The sequence below is a fragment of the Pan paniscus genome, chromosome 9 (genome assembly GCF_029289425.2).
Source record: "Pan paniscus chromosome 9, NHGRI_mPanPan1-v2.0_pri, whole genome shotgun sequence".
Taxonomy (NCBI): Eukaryota; Metazoa; Chordata; class Mammalia; order Primates; family Hominidae; genus Pan; species Pan paniscus.
This window is the reverse complement of record NC_073258.2, coordinates 59,298,349-59,319,111: the sequence shown is the minus strand read 5'-3', so window position 1 is coordinate 59,319,111 and position 20,763 is coordinate 59,298,349. Positions and strand designations below refer to the sequence as shown.

Below are 20,763 nucleotides of genomic sequence, written 5' to 3'. Positions count from 1 at the left end.
AAATTAATAAAGGCTAAAAAGAGTATCAGTCATTTTGACATATTAAAATGGCCTGCTCAGTTACACTTGAGATAATGTGAGGCTCATCCTGAAATTGCAAACTATTTAAAAATAATTGACATTGATATGTACTTATTAAAACCTGTGAATTTTAGCAACAACAGTTAAGGGGGACAACTAGGCCTGGAAATGCATGTATTAGACAATATGGACTACAAAAAAATAAATAAAATATACACACAACCACAAGAAGCTAAAGATAAATTTTAAAAATTTTTAGTAGACAGTAATAACATATAAGACAAATTTTTTATTGGATTTGATAAACCAGGAGGTGGATTCTTGCAATACAATAGACAAACCTATTGCCAGTCCAAAGGGAAAAAAAAGAGGCATTGGAAAAAAAAACAACAACAACAAATAAATGCCACTAGAATTGATTAATGAGAAAAACACAGTTTGTAGAGGTGATTTTAAATTGTGAGAAGGAATGCTTCACCCATACCAGATCAACAAAAAAATTAAATATGACCTGAAGCTACATATATCAATATGGGTAAATCTCAAAGCTGTCATGTTGAACAAATTGCTGGCAATTTGAATATAAGAACAGTATGGTACCACAGATGTCAAGTTTTTAAATAAATACAAATAAACTGTTGGTTATTCTGGAGACACAAATATGGAGTGAAAACATAAAAGCATGTGTAGGAATGTTAACAGCAAATTCAGGGTAGTGGTTAGTTCTGCAGGAGGACAAAGGACTAGGATCAGAGACTGGAACACAAAGGATTTCAAGAATATCTTTACTGAGTTATTTTTGAAATCACACATAAAGCAAAATGTTAAGATTTGACAAATCTGGATGGTGGGTAGATGAGTGTTTATCATGTGTCAGTTTTTGGAATGAAATCTATTATTTTAATTCAAGTCCAATAAAACTCTCAAGGAGATTTTTGCCAATGTTATTTGGTTGCCGTGTTGATTGTATTGATGAATTCAGTCAACAGCCTCCCTTTTGAATGATGGCAGCTCCAACCTTCAAGAGATAGAGTCTATTTCCCCACCCTTGAATATTTGCTGGTTTTATGGTTTCATCCAAAAAAATGCAGCTGAAGGGATGGTGTGCCATTTCTGAAACTAGGCTTCAAGAGACCTTGCACACTTCTACTTCTATTTTGACTCTTGGACCTTTGCCATTGCCATGGGAACAGCTTGGGCTAGCCCGTTGGAGGATGAGACACCACATAGAGGAAAGCACACTTGTTTCAGCCAAGGACTACCTGCAGCCAGGCAACCCCCAAATACGTGAGAAAACCTTGCCAAGCCCCAACCTGATCCACAATTGACCGTAGATGCATGAGCCTACCCAGCTAAAACCAGAAGCACTAGTCACTTTATAGTCAGTTGACCCATAGACGCAACTAAAAATTAAGCAATAATAAATACTTATTGTTTTAAGCCAGTAAGTTAATATGGCAATAGATGACTGATATATTGATAAAACATGACAAGCTGATCTAAAAGTTTATCTAGAACCCAAGATACATAAGAAAAGTAAAGAAATTTTTGAAAAAGAATAATGAGATATTTTGCCCTATCAGATACCAAAATAAACCCCAAAGTTTCAGAAATTAAAGAAATTGAGTTAAATAATACTTTAGAGTTAAAATATATGTGTGTAACAGAAAAGTACTAAAAACAAACTCGAGTAAATATAGAAATGTATGAAAATGAAGTGTCAAATTCAGGGGTAAAGAAACTAATAAATAATATTTTAACAGTTGGCATATTATATTAAAAAATTAATTATGTGTCTGATTAATTTCACTTGAGATAATGGCCTCCAGTGTCATCCACATTGCTGCAAATACTGCATATTCTCACTTATAAGTGGAAGGTAATAAGGAAGCCAATGTGTACACATGGACATAGAATGTAGAATGACAGACAACGGAGACCTGCAAGGGTGAGGGAGTGGGAGACGGGTAGATGATGAGAATACTTAATGCTACAATGTATGTTGTTCAGGTGATGGATACCCTAAAAGCCCTGACTTCACCACTATACAATCTATGCATGTAACAAAATTGTACTTGTAAGCCATACATGTATACAAACAATGTGTGAAATCAAGCAGTCTCCCTGTCCTCCCACCCCCTACTCCTGGTCCCCTTCACTGATCCTCAGAGCATGAAAAGAATATGGTTCCGACTTCATTTCTTTCCTCCTTTTGAATCTCATGCCAAATGTTTCCCGCAGCCCACAGTGAACCAAACTATGCAAAAAATAAAATTGTGGGAAATGGGGCTCCACCTTGACTAAATTAACCCAAATCCATGAGCAATTCCACCTCTAACCATTTATCATCAGGAGGCTGAGCATGAGTACATAACCAGTCACATTCAAAGATGTCTATTGCAACATTGTTTGTTATTGGAAAAAATTAGGGAAATAAGTGAATAATCTGCAGCCTTTAATAAGAAGAGATACTTGTAATTAACAAGTTACAATGACCTCCGTAATTGTAAAGTAGAATGGCAAGTTGCAGAAGATGATATAAAATATGATACAATTTTTGTTGAAATACAAAAAGTAAATAAATGTTTGATGAGTATAAAAACTTTCATACGAAACTAATAGGAGTTACTTCTGGGCGAGAAGATTGGGAAACAGAGGTAAAAGAAAGGAGCCACTCTCCCTTTTTTACTTTGCATGTATCCTTTCATTTTATTGTAACAAAAATGTGTTATTTTTGTAATAACCCCAATTAAGTCTTTAAAAGAAAGAGACTACCTAAAAAATATAAGTCATGGGAATTGATAAAATGCTAACAAAAATATGTGAGAATCCTAGGCTGTGCACTCAATGTATTTAACCAGATCCCATCTATTGCAATAAAAAAAGTTAGTAGCAATCATCATTATCATCATTATATGGTTAGTCCAAGGAGACTTTTTGGTGACCCACTGTCTCTGCCTCTTTCCTGCAAGCTGAAAGACATCGGAGAAGAAATTTGTAAATATAGAGAAACCTGGGTAGCAGTTTATCATTTTCCTGTGCTGAATAAACAGCAGAATTCCTTTGTTCAATCTGATAACTTTTGAAGGTACATAATTTTGTAAATGTCAAATACTCAGATGAAGGAATTTCCCAAAAGATATGCTCACTGAGGTACTTGGGAGCGGGAAATGTCTTTAAAGTATTACTCAATCCAGTGCCTGGGGTCAAAGAACATATTTTAATCCCTCCTTGGCACTGCTAACGATACCTGGCCCCTTCAGTCAACAAATACTCATTTACTGTCCAACGAGTGTCAGATAGTGGACTGGAAGTGCGGGAAACAGCAGGGAGCAAGTTTCACATGGATCCTGCCCTATTGAAACCTTTAAGGCCCATTGGGGAAAACAGACATCAAACAAGAAACAATAAGTGGTTTGTGCGCTTCCAAAAAACAGCAGAGAGGGTACTGCAGGAGCAAACAATTAGCCAACTTAGTCTATTTGGGGAATCAGAGAACAGCTCAGTAAATGTCTACAGAATTTATTAGAGGGCTCTGAATGTGGGAGAGACTGTTGCCTAAACAGTCCCTTTACAAAAGGGATCAAGGAGTCATGAAGCCACAGGAGGTAATATTAAATGATCAGGGACAGTTTTAAATAGAACTCCTGGAAGAAACACAATTTATCTTTCACTCTGTAGGCATTAAGCGTGTGTTAGATGCCAGGAACCATGATGTATGTGTCTAACCTGCAGGAGTACATTCACTCACTTGTCATTTAGTCCACAAATATTCACTGGGCACTTATTATCTTCCAGGGACTGCTTTAGGCATGAGGGCACAGGGGAGAACCCTGCTCCTATGAGCTTGCATTCTTGTGGAGTGACAGAAAATAACACAAAAGGAAAACATATATTATATCAGATAGTGGTGTGCTATGCAGAAAAATACAGCAGAAAAGGAAGTTAGGGAGGTTGCTATTTTCAATAGGGTTATCAGAGAAAGCCTCATTAAAAGGTAATAAGTGAGCAAAGATTTGAAGGAATCAAGAGAGAAGAGAGCAAGTTATACAGACATCTGGAGGGATAGCATGCTAGCAGAGGGAACAGCAAATGCAAGGGCTCTGAGGCGAGACCATGCCTGGTGTGTTCAAAGGACAGTAAGGAGTTCGGAGTCTAGCAGAAAAAACAAGCATGCGACCAAGGAACTATTTTATAATTCAATTTGACAAGTGACAATGCAGGAATTTTTTGCTCATTAATTAAGAACAGCCATGGCAAAATTCTAGTGCTGGACTACCGAGAGAATGTTTGGTATTGCTGAAAGCACCTGGGCAGCAAGGTCAATGCGAAACAGTCACTGTGCACATGACAAGTAAAGAAGGTTTGCTTTGGCAGCATTGGGATGGGTGTGGACCAGGTGAACCTGATCAGTTTCCTCACCTGAAACCCATCTCACCTTTCCCTGAAGAATCTCTTTACCTCCTTGTTCATTGTTCTCTGTCTGCTCATGACCTCTGCTCTTTCACTGATTGTAATCTTAAGGTGAGGATATAGAAAAAGAGCACTGCATGGGCAACCAGACACGTGGTTCTTCATTCCCACCTCCTGCCCCATCCCCACCACCATCCTTGACTAGCTATGTTGTCCCAGGTAAGTCTCTTATCACTCTGGCCTTCCATATCATCATCCATTTTTCTTATTAACTCCTCAAAGCAATATGAAATAATCATAATTTGGCCACCTAAAGACAGGAACCTGGAAGGATTTAATTTTATCATTCTCTTCTCCTCCTCTTTCCCTTCCCATAAATCCCTACATGCGCATCCCCCCAACCCCTGCAAGCCGAGACAAGGTGGGAGAATATCCTCTGTCTGCAGGCTCCGGCTCCAGCGTAAGACTCTACTAGTTTGTTTTGCCCCAACGCTGTCATAGCCAATCCATGGCCAGTGTGGGTCTCCAAGGAGAGATTACTGCTGATATTGGGATTATTTATATGCAAATAGCCCCTTTCATGTAGGAAAAGAGAAGGTTTCTCTTCAATCTCCATTTCTAAAAGCTGTACACCCAGTTGGGCCATCGCTAAGAATGGTTAAGGGAGCCTGAATTCTAGTTCTGACTTGTCCCATGAGGAATCATTTATCTTCCAAGGTCCAGTTTCCTCAGTCAGAATAATGTCATGAATCACAGGCTGTGCCACCCTCGCCAGCTGTGTCCTGGGAGAACGGCCCCCCGCCCAGCTATTTACCTAGAATAGGTAGAATGGAAACTGATCCACCTAGGAAAAGGCAAGGCCCATTGTAGCCTCTAGTTTGCCCTCCCTGGAATCAGGCACTTCATCAAGTTTGTCCTTTAATCTTTAACACAAAGAAAACCTTAGGGAAAAATAACTAGGACAAGTGCACTGCCCAGAGAAGCAACTGGCACAGACAGCAAGTTGGCATGACCTTTACCAGCTCTCTGCAGCTGAGAAATTGTGGTAATTATTCTTAGCATCTGCACATGCATTTTTTATGAGTCTCAAAATGTCCAGACAAGAAAAAGGAAGAGAGCAATGTCAGGAGGAAACTCCTTTGACAAAGGTGGAGCCAGGAAGGGGACAGGTGGGGACCATCTGCACATTCAGTCATTTCTCATTTTTGATTAAGAAAGGTGGTCTAGAGACCAGGGCTGAAATTTATACACACACAGATACACACACATATTTCCTGCCTTCAAAAATTTTATACTTTACTGTTAGAGGTAAGCCATATATGTAATCAATCATTCCCATACCAGGATAAAATTCAGGGGAGATGATTTCCAAGGAAGTGGCATTTGAGCTGAACCTTAAAATTAAAATTTGAGCAAGATACTTAAAATTGCACATTCCCTATTCTTCTGACCCTGGCTTCGTTTTCACCATAGGAATTGTCACCTTCTAACATAACATATGATGTACTTATTGTATTTATTGCCTATCTGCTTCACCCCTCTGTAAATTCCAAACAAAGCTTCTCTCTCACTTTCTTTCCACCCCGTCTTTCTTACTAGAGAAAGAGACAAAGAAAGAAAACTTGCTAAGCTCTTATATTTACAGGATACCTTTGACCTTTCAGAACAGCGTCCCTTCCATTTTGTCCTCAGAAGAGCTCTGCAAAGATCCGAGAATATGTGATTCTCCCCATTCTGCTGAAACAGTAACAAAGACATGGGGTAGGAGGGATGAAGTTTACCCAAGGTCACTCACCTGACACCCACCAACTTTACAGAGATGTCATTAGTCTCTCACCTGGCATATAGGAAGCACTCAAAATATATAAATTATTATTTCATTTTTCTTATGTCACATTTTTTCAGAAAGAAGGTATTAAATAACCTTCTTAGTATTACCAGCTGGTACTGTAGTGAACATTGTTCTCACTCCTCTGCCTTTCCTGCTCTTTACAGCGTCAGAAAATAAAATCACCCTTCCCTTAGTGCCCTACCTTTTCCAAAGACCCAGAAAGGTTTTCTTCCAACTACCATAGCGTGGCATAGACAGCTTCACCAATACAAGGCTCCCTCCTATTCTTCGCTCTGAAACAATTTTAGCAGCATGGATTCATTAACCACAACCTTGCTACTGTTGCAAGTTAGAAAGCCTGAGTTTCAACACTGTGAAAACCCATTATTAGAGCGAGTCTCCTTCCATGTATGATTACAGATAATACATTCAAACAAAACGTAACATTTCCAAAAGATGAAAGGTGATTTTCTCAGAGAAGTTAGGACATTTTTACTTATAATGACTTCTTGTTACTCGTAATGAATGACAATAATGGTATGTTAGCATGTTACACAGTTACAAAGAAGGTGAGTGTAACTGTTAGGAATCTTCTTCAAGAACTCCTTTGTTTTCTTGTTTCTCTAAAATATAAATCAAAAGGTTCCACATAGGAATGGCATGAGTAAGCTATTTAGCCACCTTAACCAAGTCAGTGTGATCAGTATCCAGTTGCCAATTAGCACCTACGTGGAGCTCTATACATGCTTTAAGGAGGCGAGGAAAGCTCTGAGCAATGCTATTTTGAGGAGCCTTGAGCTTGGTGTTGCTTTCTGGACAAACAAGGAGGTTCTGATTAATTGGATATAACAGTTTGGACTCTCTAGTTTCAAGTAACAAAAATCAACCAGAGGGCCGGCTGCGGTGGCTCACGCCTGTAATCCCAGCACTTTGGGAGACCGAGGTGGGAGGATCACCTGAGGCCGGGAGTTTGAGACCAGCCTGGCTAACAGAGCGAAACCCCATCTCTATTAAAAATACAAAAATTAGCCAGGCACCTGTACTCCTAGCTACTTGGGAGGCTGATGCAGGAGAATCGCTTAAGCCCAGAAGGCAGAGGTTGCAGTGAGCCTAGACAATGCCGTTGCACTCCAGCCTGGGTGACAGAGTAAGGCTCTGTCTAAAAAAAAAAAAAAAACAGAATAAGCCTGAGCAAAACAAAAACAAAAGGAAATTTATTATAAGGATATGTGTATCCAGAAGCCAAGCCACGATTACAGCTGGGCTGAAGATTTCCCACTGGAAATCCCGTGAGAATTCAGGCAGTATTTTCTGTCCATCTATTACGCCATTGCCTCATTCTTCTCTCTCTCTCTGTCTCTTTCTGTCACTGAAGATCAGAGCCTTCTACCTACTCTGCCTTGTAGAACATTTAAGCCCACAGTTCCCAAGTTTAAATGTTTTTGGTTCAGTCACATATATAACTCTTTTCTTTTTCTTTTTTTTTATACTTTATGTTCTAGGGTACATGTGCACAACATGCAGGTTTGTTACATAGGTATACCTGTGCCATGTTGGTTTGCTGCACCATCAACTCGTCATTTACAGTAGGTATTCCTCCTAATGCTATCCCTCCCCCGGCCCCCGACCCCAGACAGGCCCCCAGTGTGTGATGTTCCCCGCCCTGTGTCCCCTATTCAACATAGTGTTGGAAGTTCTGGCCAGGGCAATCAGGCAAGAGAAAGAAATAAATGGTATTCAATTAGAACTCTTAACTCTCTCCATTCACTTCCAAGTTCCCAGGAGATTACTCTAGTTGGCTTGATTAAGTTAAGTGAAATCTCTTGTTCGGTCTACTTGTGACCATGAAGACACTGTCATATATTACAAAATGGTTGTTGAGGATTTCATTATTTTAGACTATGGTGGGTGTGAACTTGCTACATTTCAGTGATACCAAGAAGGCCAGTGTGGATAAAGCAGAGAGTGCTAGGGAAAGCTATCTCAAACTTCACATATTCAAAGAAGAACTCGTGTTTTCACTTTAAAAATATATATATCAGGCTGGACAATGTAGCAAGACCTCATCTCTACCAAAAACAAGAAATCTTTTTTTGAAATTAGCCAGGCATGGTGGCACATGACTATGGTCCTAGCAATTTGGGAGGCTGAGACAAGAGAATGGCTTGAGCCCAGGAGTTTGAGGTTACAGTGAGCTATGATCATGCCACTGTACTCCAGCCTGAGTGACAGAGCAAGACTCTACCTCTAACAACAACAACAACAAATATTCTACTCATTCAGATCAAAATTATTGGAATCATCTTAGACTTACTTTTTCCTCCTATAGCCCACATTCAATCTGTAGTTATCTATCACTTCGTAATAAATTATCTCAAATCTTAATGGCTTAAAATTGCTAAAATCATTTATTATCACTCATGGGTTCTCTGATCCAGGATTTCAGTTAGGACATGTCAAGGCCTCAACTGAAATACCCAAGGATTGAAAGTTGAATTAACTGAAGGATCATTTAATCACATGTCTAAAAGTTGGTGCTGCCTACAGCTGAGGGGCTAGCAGAGCTGTTGACCATAACACTCCACACATGGCCTCTTCATGTAGTCTAGGCTTCCTCACAAAATGGTGGCTGAGTTCTACAAGCAAACATTCCAAGTGAAAGTGAGAGCCAGGCAGAAGCCATGTTGCCTTTCATGGCCCAGCCTCAGCAGTCACAGAGCATCATTTCTGCAACATTTTACTGGTTGAACTAGTTATTAAGATCTGCTCAGTTTCAAAAGAAAAGATCATAGACCCCATCTCTTGACGGAGGCATCTATCAATATCTTATTGCAGGAAGAGAACATTGGATGGAATGTAATTTGGTATGAGTATCTTTTAAAAATTAAGTGGGCTACACTATGCATCTGTAAATCCTTTCAAATCTATCTCCAGAAAATATTTTGAACCTGACCTCCATCTTCACAGCTATCATTCTAGACCAGATGACTATCAAATTGTTTTAGACTGTGGCAATTACTTTCAAACTTGTCTGTCTGTTATACTTTCAAATTCTCTTTTGTCAATTCTTCACATAAAGCCAAAATATTCTTTCCCTGTGCTGCCAATGTCCTTCTGAATAAAATTCAAAGTCCCTGAATTGGACTTCATGAATTGACTCATGGTTGGCTGCCTGCAGGAAGAGTGAGATCTGTTAAAGTTTTCTCAATCCCTCCAAGCTACGATCAATCTAATGACTGTTTTTTTTTAACTTCTGTAATTCTGTAAGCTGATGCTAGGTGGCTTCTGTATCTTCCCATATGAGGAAGTCCTAGACAAGAATTTGTTTCTATTTAGTTGCTCTCTACAAAACCCTGCAAGAAGCAACAATACTCTTAATATCCCGATATTTAGCCAAGACCTCTAACATCTCCATTTCTGGAGGTATGTGATCTGAGTCTCAGATAATAACAGGTGATGGTAGTTCACTAATTTATTTGCCAGCACATACCAAGAGACAGTTTCAGGATGGGGAAGTCCCCACTGTTCCCATCATTGTCTCAGATGGCAACACTTTTTTTTTTCTGAAGGTCTTATTTTACACGTTAGTCCTGATACATCTAATTTTTATATAAGTTAAGATATTTGGATGCAAGTATCAGAAGCCAACTCAAGTGACTGTAAGATGTTTAAAAGGGACTTATTGTAAGGACTGGAAAGAATCTCACATAACCCACTGGCAAAAATGCAGCCAAGTTAAGAAAGCACTATTTATTTGTGAAGAGCTATCAGGAACCTAGGGAGTGTTCCTTCCTCATATCTCATTTCTGCTTCTCTCTGCACATTAGCCTCATATTTCTCTATGCCTGAAGAATTGATTCCTTTGCAACCCAGTCTACATGACAGAATGTGGCTAATCACAGTTCCCAATTGTATATAGTACAAGTCCAGCCCCTTAGAAACACCAGTCTTTCATAGTTCCAATTCCAAATTCCTGCAGAAGGGTCTCAAACTAGCCCATCTTGAGTCAGGTGGCCTCCCCTGTTTCAGTGAACTATGGCCTGGAAGATGGAACCACCTTGGTCATAAAGTTCCCATTTCTTTCCTTTGGCTATGATGTATCCACTGCTGAAAGTAGAGGCATTCAAGAGACTTATGGTAAGGATTGGTAGTCTCTTCAAAGATAGGTGATATAGCAAGGACCTGGACTCTTGCTGTATAATAGACATGATTAGGACTAATAGCCACTTCTTTTAAAACTCTTCCTATGAAAAATATGTTAAAAAAAAAAAAAAAGCAGACCTAGGCGGCTATGTTTATATCACATGACCCAGACCTTATTTGAATGTACAGTGGACAATCTGCCCAACAGTGTGGCTGGCCTGTTGACCCAAGTTTATTCTCTGGAGAATTTTAACCAAAAAACACAAGTACCATGGTCAGTCTGGTGGTGAGAACTTGAACTGACTACTTATGTATGTTTGTGGGCTAGTGGCCATGTTGAGGCACCATAGAAACAGAGAAAGTTAGTTTAAAGAAGGACGGAAAGAATCAGAGTGAAGCAGAGCTGAGTTGGACCCTGATACCCCAGAGACATGAGAATGAAGCTTTGGTTCCCAGTAGCTCCTGGAGTCTAGTTCCCATGAGGCCTCACAGCAGTTCAGCTTCCTTATCCTTGAAATTGCCTACTTTAGCTTTACAAAAAAACTCTCACTCTGCTGAGCTAGTTTGAATAGATTTCTATTTGCCATAGCCAACAATCCCTGACTAAGAGAACCTGAGAAGGTGTCAAATAAGGAGTGAAGCCTGAGGAGTGGGAGAAAGTCTCATCTGCCATTTAGCTGAAGTGCTCAGAAAAGCATCAGCTAATGCACCTCCCTGCTCACGTCTGCTTCTCCAGTTTTCAGGAAATGAAGTTCTCAGAGTCCTTTAAAAACATTCCATCTGTATTTCAAGCCTCATTAGGAAAGGACCTGCTGGTAGAGGCTTCTAGTCATTGAAACAGCAATATACAGTTCTTTCTGAACAGGATGGGCTATCCTCACTTGGCTTACAGGTCATCAAACAGAACTTACAAGCCTGATGTGTAGCATTAAGCAGAGGCTACCTCAACCACTCCATAATCCTTCCTTCCATCCTTCCTTCCTTCCTTCCTCTGTCTTTTCCTTCCTTCTTTTCTTCCTTCTTTCCTTTTTCTCAGGTATTATTTTTACTACTAGAGGATAAGGATTTAATGATGAGCAAAAGAGACACAGCTCTTGCCCTCATGACGTTTACAATCCGATTGGGGAAACAGACAGTTATTGAATATTAATCACTGAAAAATGTAAAATTACATTTATGTTAAGTGCTACAGAGGAGAGATACATAAAGCTACGAGAAATAATAAGAGGTTCATAGACCCCTTCAGGGAAGGCCTGGGAGGATTACTGAGCAAGTGAGCTGAGATCTGAATGTCAGTAGGAGCGACCCTGGTAGGAAAGTGAGTAGAGGGTGCAAAGTGGCCTGAGCAGACCCTGGACAGGATGGAATTAGCCATACTCAGGTATTTGAATGACTGGAAGGAGCCTTTAAGCCAGGGCGGGGCTAAGGAGAGTATGGTACCAGGCAAGCCTAGCAGTTGGTTGGGGCTGGATTACTTAGAGCCTTACAAGCCAGGTTCAGGATTTTGGCCTTCGATCTAAGACCAACTGAAACAATATGCTACAAGGCATCAGGTTGACTCACAGGTTATTAAGAAAAATGCTTTATTATCTTATAAAAAAGTTCAAACTTTCCTGCTCTCCATCATCCACACCCTTTCCCTAGTTCTCATGTGCTAATAGTTTATTAAACTATTCTGCAACTGAAACGGCAAAATGTAAAGTCTAAGTCTAGCAAAGGGCTCTACTATCCAGGAAATGAGCCAAAAATTATCAAATATATGGATAGATATACAAAGTGACAGAGAAAGACAGACAGAGAGCAGAAAGAGAGAGTATAGATCAATACACAGAAGAAGTCTCAGGGAATCTTGTCTCCAATATATCTGTGAGATATTACAATGTTGTTCCATTTGCTAAATAATGTGTTTATTATCATAAAGAAAATACATGTTTAATCCATATGGCCAAAGTAAAATACCTATACAATTACAGTCATACAAGATGTAATTTTTTCTTAATATTTTAAGACCTCACTAACCAAGAAAACCATTCTGAATTAGAGAAAAGATACAATTACAGAACTCCTATTTTATTACCTACACATCGACTTTTAATTTGAACTACTAACAAAGTAGTTTTGAAGCTACGTTCTACTCTGTTTTAATGAATGGACATAAGGACTGTCCCACACAAGGTAGCAGCAGATCACACTGTCTCATGGTTCTGCTCATGAGTGGCAGTCTTCTTCCTTCTATACAGGGCTTGGGGACAGGCTTGTGCTTTTTATTTTGTTGAATTTCTAGGCTTTATAAATCAAGATGAAGCATCAAGAAATGCACAAAAGATAGGCAACACTGGCCGGTCACAGTGGCTCACACCTGTAATCCTAGCACTTTGGGAGGCCGAGGCGGGTGGATCACCTGAGGTCAGCAGTTCAAAACCGGTCTGGCCAACATGGCAAAACCCCATATCTACTAAAAGTACAAAAATTAACCAGGCACAATGGTGGGTGCCTGGAATCCCAGCTACTCGGGAGGCTGAGGCAGGAGAATTGTTTAACCTGGGAGGTGGAGGTTGCACTGAGCCAAGACTGCACCACTGCACTCCAGCCAGGGCGAAAGAGCAAGTCTATCTCAAAAAAAAAAAAAAAAGAAGGAAAAGAAAAAGAACAGCAAGACTTGGCCATTTCATATGCCAAAATTATAAAAAATGCTAAAAAATATTATCCTGCTTTAATCAAAAAAAAAGAATTTGCCATAACAAATCATACTTTTCACACTTGTGTCTGAGCTGATATTCTGTCACCTCCCAACATCCTTGGAAAGCAGGTGAAGTTATTATACCTATTCCACTGTTAAGCAAACTGAGGCTCAGAATGATTGTGCCACTTGTTCAATATCTCACAGGAATAATGGAGGCAGCATCAAATCCAGGTCTGCCTGATTCCCAGTTCGTACTACTGGAAGAAGACCCAAGTTAAAGACACTATCTTGGATCTTTCATGGAAAGCAGGGCCAGGACCAGGGTGAGGCAAGGGAAGCACAAAATTTAAGGAGATTCTCACTCTCAGGCACTGACCCTGCACTTGCATGACTCTGAGAGTGAGCACTTCCTTAAAAGTAAGTACTAAACCACACGATCTCCAAGGTACCTGTGTGGTTCATTTTCCGTATGAACTTGGCTGCGCTATGGTGCCCAGTTATTGAACCAAATACCAGCCTAAGTATTGCCGTCAAGGTATTTTTTTCTGCTATGATTAACATTTAAATCAGTTGACTTTGAGTAAAGCAGAGTACTCTTTATAATGTGGGTCTGCCTCATCCCGTAAGTTGAAGAACTTAAGGGAAAAGAGAAAGGTCTCACAAAAAATAATGAATTCTTCCTCTACATAACTTAAGACTGAGAACTACAACACCATCTCTTCCCTGAGTCTTCAGCCTGCCACCTGCTCTGCAAATTTCAGACTGCCAGCCCCCACAGTCATATGAGCCAAATTCTCTAAAATAAATCTAGATAGATAGGTAGACAGGTAGGTAGGTAGGCAGGAAGGTAGGTAGAAATATAAATGCTGTATATAGATAAAAACATATTTTACATTGTTTCTTTAGAGAACTTGGCTGATACAGGACCTTAAAATCACTATCATCTAAGCAATGAAAAGCAAGCACCTAACAGCTCACCCTGATGGAAAAGCCCAGTGTAGTGGGAGGTGAACTTCACAATGGCTGAATGCACCTCTAAAGACAAACTGCCAACATTCAATCCTAGCTCAGCTGCTGGCTATGTTATGTGACCTTGGGAAACTTTCTTTTTAAATTTTCCTATTGACATATAATAATTGTACACATTAATGGGGTACATGTGATACTTTGGTGTATGCATACAATGTGTAATGATCAAATCAGTGTAATTACAATAGTCATCACCTCAAATATTTGTCATTTCTGTGTGTTGGGAATGTTTCAGATCTTCTGTTCTAGCTATTTTGAAATGTATGATTAATTTCTATTAACTATAGTCACCCCACTGTACTAAATGAAGGAAAGCCATCTCTCTTGGGCTGTGCATTTAACCCTCTCCAATAATAGTTATAAAGATGCAACAAAATAATGTTGGATTGGGAAACAGTAACAATTCCCATTCCTTTTCAACTCTCTCAGCTTCATCACAGGACAAAAAAAAAAAAAAAAAAAAAATCCATGGCATTGATTTTTATTGCTAAGCCAAAACACTTAATCTTATTAGTGGATAAGGCAGCCTGCAGAAGACCTTGTGTCTCCAGGCCACTGGGCTTAGAGTAGAGTTCTCAAACTCTTAATTTCTTTTATGCACAAGGGAGTTTCAGTTCAAAGTTGCTTTCCTTCCTCCTTCTCCTCCCCCTTCTCCTCCTCCTTCCCCTCCTCCTTCTCCTCCTCCTTCTCCTCTTCCTCCTTCTCAACTTCCTCCTCCTCCTCCTTCCCCCTCCTCCTTCCTCCTCCCCTTCTTCTTCTTCTTCTCTCGCTCTCTCCCTCTCTGTCTCTCTCCATTGTCACTTCTTTAAATACAGCTTTCTGGCCTTTTCTCTCCTCTTAAGACTTGCTTATGTGACCCTCACACTCTATTATTACCAACAATTAATATTTATTGGCACAAAATGATGATAGGTTGTACAGAGCAGAGTAATTCCAGAGACAGCCTTCCTTCCCTCAAATCCTAATTCTTCCTCCATCCAATCTGCTCTTCTCATATGCTGAATCATAGTCTAGTGATATAGTGACACTATTAATATTCTGTTACGTTTATACAGCTGAGGAAATCAGAGAGCCAAGGTTAGAGAAGTTTGAAAGGTCATATAGTCCAGAAACTGTGCTACTTTCTACATACAATTCCACTTTTATCTGTGATAGAGATTGCAAACTGCTGGGCTGAAAGAGAAATCCAGACATCATATCAGGAGTTTAAAACCCAAGTTTTAAAAATCAATAAACTTTCCATTTTTTAAATTCACTTTCAAATTTCTCTTGGAAAAAAAAAAAGATTTCTTGCAACACATGGCATCTCTTGGTTAGAGCTGAGAGGTTATTGCTCCTATAAAGCATGACCCACCCTTCCCTATTGAATTATCCTGAGTCCATATCACTCATTTGCTTGGCTCCTGATGTTTGAATCTTCCACAACAGTCCCCAAGAAACCATATATCTACAATTGAGCACTCCCAGGGAAAGGGAACTCACCAACTCCAAAGACAACCCATCCCCTCTTTGAACAGTTTCTTCCAGAGCTCTTTCTTAAACTCTAAAAGCCAAGGCATCCATCTCCTTAACATTAAACAAAAGAAGAGATTTCTTCACTGAATTTTTTCCAAAGTAAGCATCCCCAGTGCCTCCTCTAATTTGGTTTCTGTTTCCTTCACCACCTTGGTTTTCATTTTCTGGGCATGCTTTATTCTATTTCTATTTCTTTTAGAGGATAAAATCCAGAAATAAAGGTTTCTTCCTGCTAGATTCAGCTCATCCCTCTATCTTCTAGAATGTTATCATGTACTAATTGAAGAAGAGCTTACTAAGTGCCTACCAGGTGGCAGGCTCTGTGCCAGGAACCAGCATCACTTTGGCAAGCAGCACAAGCTAAGTGCCCGCCCTCCTGGAGCTCGGATTCCAGAGGGAGACATGTTGCCCAGCAATCTCTCAGAGAGATGGAAACTTGCACTGTCATGCGTGCAAAATAAATTCAAGATTGATTCAAGATGTGAGACATAAAAAATGAAATTGTAGCAAATCTAAAAAAAAAGGTAAATAATTTGATTATCTTGGAGACAAGGCCTTTCTAATATCAATAGAAAACCTAGAAGCTATAAAAGAAAAAAATGAATAAATCTAACTACATCAAATTTTAACATTTTTGGAGCCTAAAAGCATCATAAATGAACTCAAAAGGCAAATCTGTGAAAATATTTGCAATACAAATGACAGACAAAGGACTGATTTTGCTAATGTACAAGTTACTGTTACAAATCAATCAACAAAGCACATAAAAAATTTACAAAAGAAATATAAATGATGCAAACAAATGAGATGATTCTGAAGTTCTTTAATAATCAAAGAAATACAAATTAAAATAATGAGGTAATTTCCAAGTAAATATTGGCCATGATATTTTAAAACAAATGCTCCCAAGTGCTGTTAGATCATAGGGTATCCAGCATTTTCATTCACTGCAAATTGAAACAGCCCTTCTGGAGAGAATTCCGTGATTAGCTTATTTTAAATGTCCTGAATTTCATAAATATATACAAATATTATCTGTGAATTATAAATACAGCTTTAAAATAAAATAAATGTTCTGATTCTGCCATTTCATTAGTTTCTATTCTTTATCCTCTCATCCCACCTATCCCTGAGTCACATAATGGCTTCCAGAACTAGCTGCCACCAGCACCTCCCCGGGTCCTCATACCAATCCTCTTGTAATACCAGTTACAGATTGAGTAGAATCACTACTCCATCTGTAATTTCTGGAACTCAGGACTGCTGTTCTCCTGGCCTGAGAGGATTTCCCCATGGCCTGTCAGAGCTCCTGGGAAATGCAACAATGGTCTGGTTAACTCAATAATCTCTATGTCAAGGTTCCTTATAAATATGTAATCTGAACTGTCTTGGAGTGTCTTTCTACCCCAATTCCCTTACCTACAGTAGATTGTTGTAACTGGAAAAGAAATTTAAGTACCCAGAGCAACTGGAGAGACTGAGTAACTTCAGAACCAAGGCAGTTATTATTAAGCCTGGGGTAATTCTGTGTGCAAGGTTAAAAAAAAAATGGTTTGGGGGCTGAAAACTAAGACATAAATTCCTAAATTCACTGGCTATATCATCTAGAAATGTCTTTTCTCAGTAAGGACTGGTTGTGTACACATAGTTGTAATGAGCTAATACCCACTAAACCTATGTTTACCCAGCATTTTTAGTTCACATTCATCCAACGCTTGCACTCTAACATCTGTACAGCCCCACAAGCTTTCAACAGAGGAGTTTTACTTTATGTTGTTTGTATTATGAAACAAGAGTCATACTGAAGACAGTTTTTCAAACTGTCATTTCCTCTTCTGCAGATTTGGATTTGCCTTCCCTGAGGAACATCCCCTTCCCCAAGTAAACTATGAAAGCAAATGATGCAACACCACCTTCTCAAAAGCAACATTAAGACACAGTTGCTACTTAGCTGTGGTACCTGGGGCAGGGTACCTGGAATTATTTAACCATCCCAGGCTTCATTTGCCCCACTGGTAAAAAGGAACCAATAATAGATGAGAAAGAAGGCTGGGCCTGAAAATGAGTATGAGAGCTCTTTTCTCTTAATCCTGAGACTTTTTATACGACATCTCCTCTCATTGTATTAAGGATCTCAGTAAAAGTTAGTTGAGTGCCTCTTTTCAACAAACGATGCTAGGAAAACTGGATAACCCACGCAAAAGAATAAAGTTGGGTCCTTAATTTGCATGTGGCATACCCATACAAAAATGAACTAAAAATGGATAAAATACCTAAACATAAAGGCTAAAATGACAAAACTCTTAGAACAAAACACAGAGGAAAAGCTTCATGACATTGGATGTGGCAATGATTTTTTAGGTATCATGCCAAAAGCACATCTTGTCTTACTAGAAGGTCTTCAGGGGCAATAACATACACGGAGCTATCATCTCCCATGATGATGATGCCTTCTTCTGGAATACCTCCTGAAGGACCTGCCTGGGGCTGTTTTAGAGTTAACTTGCTTTCTGTGAGTAGAAGGAATACACTCTAAAATAACAACACATTTGTATATTAACTACGTAAACTAGTAACATAGTCTTTTATTATAATTATCAAGTATTATGTACTCTGCATAATTGTATGTGCTATAGTTTTATATGGCTGATAGTACAGTAGGTTTGTTTACACCAGCATCACCACGAACATGTGAGTCATGTGTTGTCCTGTGATGTTAGGATGTTTACAATATCCACAGGTGATAGAAATTTTCAGCTCCATTATAACCTCATGGAATCGTCATTGATGTGTGATCCATCGTTGATTGAAATATCCTTATGTGGTGCATGACTACATACAAAGAACTCATGCAACTCAACAATAAACAAACAACCCAATTTATTTTTATTTTTTGTAGAGGCAAGGTCTCATCATATTGCCCAGTGGTTAGGGAGGCCAAGGTAGGAGGATCGCTTGATACCAGTGGTTCTCCCCCAACACTGGGATTATAGGAGTGAGCTACCACACCAGGCCCAAACAACCCAAACTAAATCTGAGCAAAGAACTTGAATAGACATTTCTCCAAGAAGATACATAAATGGCCAATAAGAACATGAAAAGATGTTCAACATCACTAGTAATTAGGTAATGCAATTCAAAACCACAGTGAAATACCATTTCATACCCATTAGAATAGCTATTACCAAAAAAATGGGAAACAAGTGTTGAGCATGTGAAAAACTTAGAACTCTTATATATTGCCAGTGGGAATGTAAAACGGTGCAGCTGCTGTGAAAAACAGTAGGTGGTTCCTCAAAAAGTTAAGCATAGATTTACCATATGATCCAACAATTCCACTTTTAAGTAGTATACACTATGCAAAAGAATAGAAAACAGGGACTTGAACACATCTTTGTTCGCCCACATTTATAGCAACAGCATTCACAATAGCCAAAATATAGAAACAACCCAAGTGCCCACCAACAGATTAACAGATAAACAAAATATGGCATATCCATGCAATAGATTATTATTGATTTATAAAAAGCAGTGGAGTTCTGATATGTGCTACAAAATGCATGAACCTTGAGAACATTGTGTTAAATGAAAGAAGCCAGACACAGAAACACAAATATTATATGATTCCACTTTTATGAAGTACTTAGAAGAAGCAAATCCATAGAAACAGAACTAGAATGGTGATTGCCAGTGGCAGGGGACAGAGAGAAATGAGGAGTTAATGGGTACAGAGTTTCAGTTTGGGATGATGAAAAAGTTCTGGAGAAGGATAGTGGTGATGGTTGCAAGACAATATGAATATATTTAATGCCACCAAATTGTGTACTTACATGGTTAAAATGGTAAATTTTTTTAACCACTTAAGTTTCCATGTTATGTATATTTTATTGCCAAAGAAGCCTTTAAACAATCAAGAGGAAATTTTTTAAGTTAGTTAAGTGCCAACTATGTGCCAAGTCCTAAGTGACACACCAGGAATACAGTGAGGAGCAAAGTCCCTACCCACACAGAGTTCCCAGCATATAGTAGCTCCTCAATAAAGAGCTAATTTATTGAATTAATGAATGAAATATTTTAGGCTCTGTCTATATATAAAACAACAGATGTCAACAGGCTATTTTTACAATGCTTTTTTCAGGGGTTTTAATACCCAAAGAAGCATATTTAGTAAGGGTAGAATTAGAAAGAGTTTAGATATTCATTCGATTACAAGATCAAAAGCACTTTTTTGCTGCTCTTGCGGTCATTTTTTATTTTTGTGTTTCACTATTATGTTTTAAATAAGGACAAAGATGTTGAGAAAAAGAAAAAGACACAATGTTCTTTTCAACTATTTTCAGAAAACCTCATGATTTTTGAAGAAGAGATGAGTGGAAATAGCTGAGAGTTTCTTTCCCAACAGGACCAAAAGGACGAATTGTATAATGTCCATGAAGCATCTTGATCTCCACAAGCAACTTCGCAGATCCGCTACAGGGAAGCCGACAGCCCACTTTCTTTTCAACTTCTATCGGCTTTCCCCAATTTCTCTGGTGATTTATCCTCTCCACATTCTCTATCTAAGTAAGATTCAGGAGAAAATTTAGTTTGAGGTTTGAATTCAGCATCAGGCAAAATGAGATTCAAAAACTAGAGCTGCCTTACCTTCTTTGAATTCCATCACCAGGAAAAACCTTCAAACCAAACATGCTTCGTTTCTTTTTTGCCCTTTAGCCCCATAGCCACCAAAAAGGCATGGGAGATCCATGGGGATGGTGGCATTGGGGCTTGGGCAGCTCTGTTCTTGTGGTCATTTGCACATGGCTTTGATGGCATTTTCTCTTCCCTGTAGCTTAGACAAATAGAATTGGAGCAAGGAGGAAAAAAAGAAATCTGGTAAGTATTTCTATCCGTCTTGTATTGATCTTCATGACAAAAGAAAAATTGTGTGTGGTTGTTTTTGCTCTTATCTGAAGCACTGTGGCTCCCTCAGACAAAATGCATTCCCATATACAAAAAGTAAATATATATATATATATATACACACTTCTGCCAAAGGCCCTAGATTACGTGTTGTATGGTTTACACTCCATCATTCTACCCTAGACCCATGCCCTCATGCTGATAATCTAGTTAATTTAGCTTTACA

The 20,763-nt window shown here is 39.0% G+C and overlaps 1 protein-coding gene and 1 long non-coding RNA gene across 2 annotated transcripts in view; both read right to left on the bottom strand.

Moving 5' to 3' along the window:
* Positions 1-20,763, bottom strand: part of LOC100985167 (olfactory receptor 9Q1) — a 153,402-nt gene that overhangs the window by 13,230 nt on the left and 119,409 nt on the right. The gene's annotated exons all lie outside the window — the stretch shown is intronic.
* On the bottom strand, positions 18,499-20,455 carry LOC129393297 (uncharacterized). Its single transcript, XR_008620125.2, has 2 exons — positions 20,280-20,455; positions 18,499-20,194 (listed from the first exon to the last, which is right to left on the bottom strand). It is a non-coding gene; the product is annotated as an uncharacterized LOC129393297 (long non-coding RNA).